This window comes from Amblyomma maculatum, chromosome 3 (genome assembly GCF_055883805.1).
Source record: "Amblyomma maculatum isolate TAMU_Amacu chromosome 3, ASM5588380v1, whole genome shotgun sequence".
NCBI lineage: Eukaryota > Metazoa > Arthropoda > Arachnida > Ixodida > Ixodidae > Amblyomma > Amblyomma maculatum.
This window is the reverse complement of record NC_139346.1, coordinates 188,071,907-188,083,064: the sequence shown is the minus strand read 5'-3', so window position 1 is coordinate 188,083,064 and position 11,158 is coordinate 188,071,907.

The following is an 11,158-nucleotide window of genomic DNA, read 5'->3' as shown; positions in this document are numbered from 1 at the left end:
CATTTGGACCTAGATAAAGCTAGCAATCTAATTGACTTGTCCAATTGCATTGCCCAAATAATTTTGCAGATTCCAGATGGCAATTCGTGTTTTTTTTTTTTTTTCTCACGCATGCTGTCTCCGCATTACCAACCCGCGCGCTGTTCACGTATCAGCCCTTGAGGAGGCCTTTTCGGTGAAGACAACGTGCGCGGCGTGCGGCCTCCTCCTCATTCAACGCTACCCCGTGCTTGTCAGCGCCGACACTGCAAAAGGACAGAGGAAACCAGCATTGTGCGTCTGCGGTGATGAGAATGATCGTCACCGCGAACTGGCGTTCACTGTTCGCGATTAAGCGCGGCATTCTAGTGTAGTACTTAATCGCTACTTTATCCTTATTAAGACAAAGCCTTACTATCCCCATTACGCGAAAACCTGTCGGCGTTGTGAACACTCGATGGTACCCGAAAAAGATGGCGTCTTCACGCAGAGGAGCTGGCACAGCAGGGGGAAAAGGGAGCGCGGTGAAGAAGTGATTAATGGTGACAGGTGCTGACGCGCTGAAGCAGGACGGTGTCTTCATGCAGACGGCCGGCACGGCAAGGGGTGGGGGAGGGGGAGCGCAGCGGAGGAGAGAATGATAATGTCATGGCTTTGCGTGGTGAGGGGACGAGGTGACACATCGCAAGGCGAAGCTAGTGTAGGAGAGAGGAGGTTATCGAAGCGTGATCGCACAATCCCTCTGCCATGCCAGTGGTCTGCAGTCAGTCGTGTGCGCGATGGACGCTGAACAGTGTACACGGCAAAACGGGACAGGCTTCGTCATTGATTTGACTCCGAAGCGGCACAGCGACAGCGTAGAGAAGCACACGACCTCAAGAATGCAGCCAGACGAGCGAAGAGAGCCGCGCTGGCTGCTAACTAAGCGGCTGCAGAGAAAACACCCGATTATCGCTAGTCTACCTGTTCAGTTCAGTCGTTCAGTCGTGTCCGACTCTTCGTGACCCTATGGACCATGTCACGCCACGCTTTCCGGTCTCTCACTATCTTCCTAACATCACATAACTTCCTCTGCAGTGCCTCGAGGATGCCATCTAACCATCGTGTTCGCTGCCTACCCCTTCTCCGGCGACCCTCAACCTTTTCCAGCATCAAATCTTTCTCCAGCGACTCCTCTCTTCTCATCAGATGACCAAAGTAGCTGAGCTTTAACTTTAGAATTTGACCCTCCAATGAGCAGTCAGGGTTTATGGTCGACAATATCGACTGATTTGATCTTCTGGCAGTCCAAGGAACTCTCAAGAGTCTTCGCCAGCACCACAATTCAAAAGCGTCAATTCTTCGGCGGTCAGTCTTTTTCACAGTCCAACTCTCGCATCCATACATCACAACTGGAAAGACCATAGCACGAGTTATACGGATCTTGGTTGGCAGACTAATGATCTCTGCTCTTTACTAGGCGGTCAAGGCTAACCATTGCTCTCTTTCCCAGAAGCAGGCGTCTCTTAATTTCATGGCTGCCACGAAAAATATAATACGTTTAAAATACATTTGCAGATATATTGCGACAGCAAAACGTAATGCTTTCGCATTCTCATATGTAGGCGCTCCTAAATGGCGGGTGCAAATAGTTCGAACTGGAACTAATTGATCTTTGGACAGGATTGATACCGAGTGGAGCCGATTTGATATAGAAATATTAATTCTAATTTGTTTTGAACCAAAGTTGTTTCGATGGTGTTCAAAAATTAGTTGCTTCTCTTTGTAGATTCTGTGTTGGGGCTAAGTGACAAACAAGCCGGAACTGCAACATGGGTGTAGCTCAGAAGGGAAAGCTAGCTAAAGCAACCAAGTTTCCAAGGGGGGTTGAGGTTAGAACACCCCCTAAATTTTCTGAGCGCTGAATCCTCCATACTTTTCGCCCACACCGCCCCCTCTATTATTTTTCTTGACCGGCGTATAAAACTCCAGAAAAAAAAAAGCATCAGTAGGGGTTCGTCGCTATCGAACCTGAATATCAAGCTATAGCTCTTAGTTAGCAAAGAGGGAAGATGCGCAGGTTGCTGATTGCGTAATTGTTTATTAATTGCGATATTTACACGCGATGTGCACGCTTTTAAACCATATCGTCCAAGGTCAAGTATGGGGGTGGCCTGAGACAAATTTGGAGGTCAGCATCTTGTTCACCGTAGCGTAATTAGGCTGGACATCAATTTTGGTCCAAACCGGCCGATTTCAAATTTTCGATTTTGCCCAGGCCAAATTTGGGGATGCCACAGGACAAATTTAGAGGTCACCATCGTGTTCACCATAGTCAGATTAGGTTGGACATCGATATTTTGTACTAATGACGCGCCCGGGGAGGCACCTCCGCCACGGCGATGACGTACGTACGTGACTAAAAAATCGCTAGAGGTCGAATCCCGGCGTCATTTGACCTTCAGGAATGGTAGTAGTAGAATTATTACTCTTATATTTCTGGCTACACTGCTGCAGACAGGGGAGTGAAAACGACGGAGAGGGAACGGATTGAGAGGAGCACTGTAAAACGGATTGATTGTGATGGGTTTAACACCACTATTAATTAGTCTTTGCATTTTTTTTTGTGGCCGTGCGTATCGGTGACGATGCTTTGCAGTCAAAGGGGTATAAACTTTTGTTTACTAGATAGCAGTCAGCGAAGGGATTTAGGCCATATTAGTGCCAAACAATGAAGGCTTATTAATTGCTTAGCTTTTTGTCATCTTGTTGTGAGTGCTGGCCTTTGTTCTGAAATAAAACATGGGAGATTATGCCAATTAGTAATTGTAGTCAGTATTATATAATTATAAATTAGTGTTAGTGATTGTGGTGTTGACTCCGGTTATGTTATGATTACAAAGTTTATAACTATTACGATTATTGCTATAGTGTTCGTTATTAATTATTGCAATTATTAGCATGGGTGTCGATTGTCGATATATTTGGATGTTCCCGATTGCGTCTTGGTTAAGCTTGTCGGGACATTAAAAGTTTTCTGGCGCTGCCACTTTTTTTGGTGACGCCGGATTTCTGTGTCCACAAGCCATCTAATGTTTTCTTATTAAAAAGGAGTGCAGCTCTTCAGTGCGTATGTTATGACTAACCTCTGTTAATGCTGAGGTCGTCTGGGTCCGGCAGACCTGCGCCACTGGCTGGCACAGAAGGGTGTTCTGTGCCAGCCAGTTCTGTGCTGTGGACAACTGTGAAAGCCACGACTGCCAGACCAAATTGTGCGTGCACGAACGTTCCACGGTCAAACCACAGGAATAAATGATTCGATTCCAGTTTGACCATCGCCTTTTGATGCTTTATAGAGTGCATCTGAACAGGATCCAGCGCCGCACCATCAAATAGACTATCAGGTTTGCTGAACGTACAAAAAAATGCAGCTATTGGCATGGCGCCTACTTCCACGTTGTTTGCGAAGACGACCGGTTTACCGCAGCATGTTCTTATTGTGACCAAAAGAACTGGTGGCCTCTTATCTCAGGTCAAGTGGCAGGCTTCCTTTATATCCGCGAGTTCTTTTGTGTCAGCAGTGATTAGCAGGTCACTGCGCCGTCTAAGAAACGAGAAAACCCAGGACAATACCACTTCGGCGCTCGCATTTACTTGCCTCGTGTTTCTGTGTGAAACATGTTTGACATTATCTGCCCATGATAACATTGACCCACCGTAGAGCCTCGATACACCTGCCACAATGAAAGGCAATTAGCAGCTGTAGTAAGTATATACGTATATTCTCTTTATTCTTTGATATTTCTACACTATAGCCGTGAAGTAACTTCACCGCATCGCAAATGCTGCGCTGGCGAACACGCATCCTAACAGCTCCCTACCGCACGACGTCCCTTGTAGGTTTACTCAAGAGAAGGAGGCCCTGAGTACTGGATCCCTGCGGTGTTGTAACTGGTTTCATGCTGTAAGCAAAACTTCCCCCAATGAGACCAAACATTTCCTTTTTCGGGTCATTTCTTATTTTTTTTTCTACAGAATCACGCGAAATCCGAGAGTTGGGAAAGCGCGAGACAATTTCGGTTCTGAAAATTTCGCAAAACTCCATGAAAATAATCTTTCATCAATGTTTTGCCTCTGAAATGTTCTGAAAAAGAAAACTTCCCCGAATAGAAGATACAAGTTTCGGGTGAGAGCGGTTCTGACCCTTTTTGTGCCCCTTCGATGGCGCCACAAACATATGCCAATTAACGATTGACAAATGCCTGCAGATGTGAAGCTTCATCAGACGTCGAAAGATATGCGATTAATTTGAAACCGTGCTTGAGCGATCCGAACAGCAGTGAAATGCAAATGCCGGCGCGCTGGTGCGCCCCACGTATGTGGGGACGAGTAGAACGTATGATGACCGGCGTCATTGATGTTTATTGCCACAATCAAGAATTGATTCATGCACAACCAAACATTCTTGGGCGCTGCTCTTTCTGCATATTTGTTAATAGTTTTTTTTTTTCTTTCAAAAGTAAGTTTCTGCACTCAACCAATCGAGTCCACTGGCTAAATATCTTGCTTTGTATACTCGGAAGACTCGGCACAACCTTGACCGCACCTATCTTTGAAAAGAAATGTATGCGCACGCGAATGCATTGCTGTGCTTTTCTCCGCTAAAGTTTCTGGTACAGATGTCCAGGTTTTTAATAATATAGCGCAAGCGTTGGACTAAACTAGTGTTCCTGTATATGTATATACAGGAACACGACCAAAGTGCTGGTCGGCGCTCTACAACAGCGATAAGCGTGCAACATTGCGAGAGTTCGCGCACGCGCACGAAGATAGAGAGTCGTCTGCTAGGCTGTTCCGATCACGAGGACAAGCCCTGCCACAGTATCTGTCCAAAAAAAAAAATCAAAAACAAGAAAAGGCGGGCAATAGAGCAAGCATACTTTGCTTGGTGCCTCTTTTATCGTGTTCCCACTTCACAGAAGGCTGCTCAATTCAGAAGATTCGCGTTCCATGCAATGCTTTCCATGTGCTGTGTTTTTCTTTTATTTCTTCTTCTTAACTCTGCTTCGCTAGCGCGGGCTCCCGTAATAGGAAAAAAGGGTGTAAATCACGTCTAATTGTCACATCTTATTCATGTGCGTGTGCTCTACTGCCCTTTGGTTTTCGCGAATATATCGGGCAACCTCGTCCCCCTGCTCCTCAGAAGTGGAGGCCATACCGGCTTACACTTTCAGGCAGATAAGTAAACTATATCAAGACAGACACAACGTTTACCCCCACCTATGTAAAGGATTAACGAGAGCGGAGGAGCGCGTGTTTCTCCGCCTCCTCACGAACACCATGATGGGCCCAGCGTTGCTGAAACAAACACTGCCTTTTCCGGGAAGTGCCCGCACTGTGGGGAAATGTCCTCGGACTTCTTCCACATGGTGTGGGCGTGCCCCTCCAACCCTGTCCTTACACTCGACCCAAACCTCACCCGAGAGGACTGGGAAGCGACCCTACTCGCCTGCTCCGACATGAAAGTCCAAAAGGCGAGGTCAAACGAGCAAAGGCGACAGCTGAAGCCGTTGGGGGTTCCCTTACTAGGGACTTCACCTAATGTTTGTGAGGGGAAGGGCACTAAGGCTAACCCCAGAGCAACTTCCATGTAACTCCCTCTTTTCATAGGCAATAAACGTTTTGCCAACACCACTAAGCAGATATTGTGGCAGGGCGCACGTGTGTCCTCGTGATCGGAACAGCGTGATCGGAACAGCAAGGAGGCTGCAGAGCATTGAGGGAGCTAAACAAATAAAATATATCAAAAACAACAAATAATAAAAATGAATAATTACGTGAAAAATAAATTTAAGAAATAAAAAGTAAAAATGAAAATATAAAGAAATGACGCGTAAATGCTTTCGGCATAACTGCACCTAAGTAGACTGAAGTGCACCTGTTGAATTTTTTTTTTATCTACTTTATGTCTGCTGCTATAGATGGGTTTTTCTCCTACAAGAATTATTGTAAAGAAACAATTTTTTCTGTACATCCGAGAAATGAAAGCATCCAGAGGCTAAATTCTTTCCGGTGCGCAAAGTGAAGGAAAGGTTAACTACGGTCGTTTTGCAGACTAGGTATAATCAGCGTCACTCACATTGTCATATCCAACGTTCACAGCACAATGTACATCAGATGTCCACGTCTGGCCACGTTGGATGATAGAGGAGAGGAAATTAAGCGAACATTTTTCAGTAACTGAGATAAAATTGGGGAGGGTGGGGGGGGGGGGGGGGACACTTAAGCACCACCTTTAAGGGCGTGACGCAGCAGCGTTAACGGTTCCCGTTTGCAGGCTTCCCTCACGGATCTTCTTTCGCGTACATGCTCTTTGCCACTCGTAATATCAGTAATATTGTAGGCTAACGAAAAGTGTTCTACTTAAGCTGAGGACAACGCAGAGAGATATGAATCAGAAAATTGTAGCTGTAACGTTAAGAGATAGGAAGCGTGCAGAGTGGGTCCGAGAAATAACCCGAGTTAATGACATTATAGTGGAAATCAAGAAGAAGAAATGGGCATGGAGAGGGCAGTTAAGTAGTGCGAAGAGAGGATAACCGATGGTCCCGGTAACAAATTAGATTCCAAGAAAAGGAAAGCGTAGCAGGGGGCGGCAGAAAATTAGGTGGGCGGATGAAGTTAAGATGTTCGCAGGGGTCAAGTGGATGCAGCTAGCACAGGACCGGGTTAACTGGAGGAATATGGGAGAGGCCTTCACTCTGCAATGGCTATAGTTCGGCTATTGATGATGAATATAAGTAATCATTGTCATGGTCAAAGGGGGGAGTCCAGCGAGTCGTCGGCTCGAACGAAGTAGAGACGAATCCGCGGTGATGGTTGCAGTACCTGCCACCACAGTGTTAAGGTTTATTTACAGAGCGATCCTTGACCTTAGCCTGGTGCGCTAACCAGCAGATGGTGAGCTTCTTCTTCCTCAACCCCTATCCTGGAGAACCTCTTTTTCACACTTCCTTGTCCTCTTCTGCGTGCATGCCTAACAATATGTGTCTTTATGATCCCAAGCATACTAATAATCATGCAGTCGTAAGCTATTGGATTACATGGCCACCCGACGTAGATATAAGCTCTTCTTTAACCAAGCCGTACGATACCTGCATGGCTTAAGGGATCAGGCTGCATTTCGACCTCACTGACCGAGTCACGTGGCTTGTGACGTCATTCAACCCAACGACGTACCGTTCAGTGCCCGGCCATGTCACTTGCCAACTACCACCAGCCAGAAGCATGCCTGTGATTTTTCGCTCACAACGTCGAAGCCGGATTTCCTGGAAGGCGGAGTTTTTAGCACTATATATATATCGCGTTAAGACAGCAGCTAAAATCCACCCTCGCACATTCCAACACGCAAAGTTCCGCAACGGGTGGCGCACACAATGGAGCGCTGTAACACCTGGCACGCGGTTCCTTTGCATAAGTGCTTTCGCTTATATTTAAATGAAGAGCATTGCAGCGTTGTGCAGCTTCGGTTATCAGTTATACGTACTCTAAGGAGCCATTCAGGCACATTCATACGGCTTGGTTAAAGCTGGGCTTTATATATGGAGTGGGAGCCTGCTCATCCTCCATAATTTTTATTGTGTTATCGCTGGTGACTGCGCGTTTTAAGCCTCATAAGACCGCTGGTGGAGAACATTCATTCGATTGGTCAGCGGTTAGCCGTATGTTTTTTTAAGACTCTCTTTGGGTGCCCTCGCCTCGCAAAAATGCATTTCTGCGCGACCAGAAACGCTAATCGGCATGGAACATATATGTTAATACGACGTCGTCAAAGGCCCCGTTCTGCGGAAAATCTGGCGTGGCGTTAGCGCTTTGATCGAAAAATCACGAGGATGCTTCTGGGAGGTGGTAGCACAGAATTTCGTACTATTATGGCCACTGACACTCCGCAAGGTCACGTGATGTAACGAGACCCCATCACTTGGCCTGATAGCTTACAACTGTATAAGTTGGTAGCAAAGTGCATGCAAGCGAACAATCGAGGATCCGCAAGAGGTAGCCAGCAGATGGGAGTCATTAACGTTCTTGCATCATACCCTTAGAGGTGGAGCGTTCACCACATTTTTTGCTTTAGACCACATCAGGTCTTTTAATGAGTACTGTGCAATGAACAGACTTTTCGTTTTTATTTAAGCACAGCCAGCGCAGTCACGAATTAAATCCACTAAACCACGGTCATAAAAAAAATCAGTAGAATGTAATTTTTTAAGACTGCAGTGTAATTTATTTATATTTATTTATACAAGTACCTGCAGCGCCCAGGGGCATTATAGCAGGGGGGGCAATAACGGAAAAAAATACCTAAAATGAGCATGTTACAATACTGAAAGTATACAGTAAAGCACATTTGTTTAACAATAAAAAGAACAACACTGAAAATGTGAACACTTCAATATGTAAACTTTGCGGGCCATAAAAACAGCTCATTGAAAGTTTAGCGGTCAAGCGCAGTAGCTTATTACGCGTGTGTGCAAATCTTGTCATTTGAATCTTATAGGTTTGGAGGTACTCACAGAAGGGGTCACTGTTGAAAAAGCCGAGTGAGCAAAGCGACCATAGCTGCTCATGTTTCTTGTGTTCACTAAACAGATTCTTTTTTCAACCCTTATTTTGACGCGTACGCCGTTGCTGGTTACTTCTTTACTTGAGTATAATAGGTCTCACCTTGTATATAGCGGGAAATTTCCTCTCGAGCTACTGAAAGAATGTGCCCAGGCTGATTGATTGATTGAAAACTTTATTGAGTGCATGGGAGTTCTCGGAGTTGTGGGTGGTCCGCCTATTCCGGCAGCCCAGTGGCCTGCGCCGCAGCGTGGACCCTGCGAACCAGTCCTCGTTGTTGGTCGGGGTCCTCGCTGTGCAGAATGGCCTCCCACTGCTCCAAATTGGGATTAGGAAGTTTATCGATAAAGGGATTTAATTGGCATGCCCACACCATGTGAAAAGCCGTAGCTATTTCTCCACAGTGTAGGCACTCTGGTGTGTAAAATGAGGGGTACCATTGGTGGAGTTTAAATGGTGTAACGAGAGTGTCTGTTTGTAGCCGGCGGAGGGTGTGTTCTTCTGCCTTGTCTATAGTTTTGTGAGGCGTGGGGTATGTCTGTCTGGCCTGTCTGTAGGCCTATAGGAGTTCAGCAAAGGTTATTATAGGCTGTGTGATATGCTCTTTTTCCTCATTGGCTAAGGGGGGATCCCCGTGTAAGAGAGCTCGGGCGTGCCGGTGGGCGGCGTCATTCCCTCCTGTGTGTTCCGTGTGTCCCGGAAACCATATGATTGAGGCCCGATTAGGAGGGTGTTTTGCTAATAGTGTCAGACATGATTGATGGATGAGGCCGCTGGTAATATTCCTGCACGAATTTTGGGAGTCGGTGAGTACAATAGCGTTTGGGTTGGTAGCCAGCGCTAGTGCAATGGCTGCCTCCTCTGCGTAAGTGCATGGGGTTGGATGTGCGGACTGATGCGCAGTTGACTAATTTGCCCTCGGGATTCGTTATGGCGATGATCATCCGCCCTTGGAATGGACCGGCTGCATCCACGTAGAGCGTGTCTGGGTGACCATCCCATTTCTTGCGAAGGCTTTCAGCTCTGGCGTTTCTTCGCTCCGCGTTAAATGTCGGATGCATGTTTTTGGGTATTTGATGGACATAGATGTTCTTGCGGATTGATAGAGGAATTTCCGTCCTTTGGTCCACCGGGCTGGCCCTCGCACTGTGCTTGTGGGGCCAGTAGGGTGGCAATATAACGTGTTCGAGTGGAGTGGTGGTAAAACTAATTTATAACAGATACAGGAAAGGCGTCAACCTCTCCGCCTAGACGACGGCCTGAAGTTCTTGCAACCGGGCGGCGCGTTCGGCCAGTCGGATTACTCCTAGCTGAGTTTCACAATGTGAGCTCAACAGTAGTCTCCCAAAATTCTTTCGTTTTCGTCTATTCATTTACATTTTCGATTTCTGGACACGTCCATATCATATATGTACCAGATCCGCCTCGAACCTGACATAGTCTGCATCTATCTGAGAACTGTTCCGGGTACCCCTGGTTAAGGGTACAGCTGGAATCAGAAATGTCCTTGTTTGTAAGCGCCCCCAGATGCCAACTCTTATTTAGTGTATATCTGCCGGTGGGTATTCTACGTACCCTATTTAGCCTATGTGCTCAATAATCTCTTTGTAGCTGACTAGCCTGTCCCTGCTCAGAGTGTACTGAGTGTCACGGCCTGGGCTTGAATCCATGGTCCTGGACAAGGCGCGTGCCTCATGAAGGAGGTTCGTGCAGGAATTTACAGGCTGCTGCTGAGTCCAGTGGATGGCTTGCATAGTGTCGATTGAAAATTGTTCGATTTGTTTTTGTGATCATTGTTGCTGTGAGAATGATGATTATTTTTACTCTGGGAATTTCAGATACGCAGGCATAAGAGCATTGTTTCGAGCAGCATGTTTTACCCAGTCGAAAAAAAACTACAGATTCTTTTAAAAAAATACGACAAAATATTCCGTAGTTCTGTCGTAAACGTCAGACTTTTCTGTAGTTCTGTAGCTTTTCTGTAGTATATTTCTGCTGTCTGTAGTTCTGTACCACTTTTCTGTTGTAACTACAGAAAATTCTGATGTTACTACAGAATGTTCTGTTGTCACACTCACAACAAGTTTCCTGTCAAAAAAACCACACAGAAATTCTGTCGTAACAACAGAAACTTTTCTGTAGTTCTTTGCGACTGGGATACTCCCATTCAAAAGCGCATACTTTAGAGCACGATATTGCGATGTGTAGTCGGAAGTAAGTTCCTGCGTAACGGTGACCACACCATATGCAGCATTCACTTACATACGTTTGCGCTCACATAATGAGCATTGTGCTCGCGCTTAGTCACCTCTCCTGAAATACTCATCTGCGTATCTCACATTAAACGTTAACTGTGAATTCGCTTGTTGCATCACTGCAGTGAAAATCCGGTGCTACGAAGCTATCAGTCACGAAGTATTTTTTTCTAATATTTTGTATTCTGCCTGCATGAAATCCAACAGCCTTAACACTACACTATATTTCCTGCCACGCCATTTCAGTTTGCAGGTCGTCTGTGCAGGTTTTTTGAACGAGGCTATCTCCTAACAGCTGACCATCGGGACCTAGCTACTCTTTG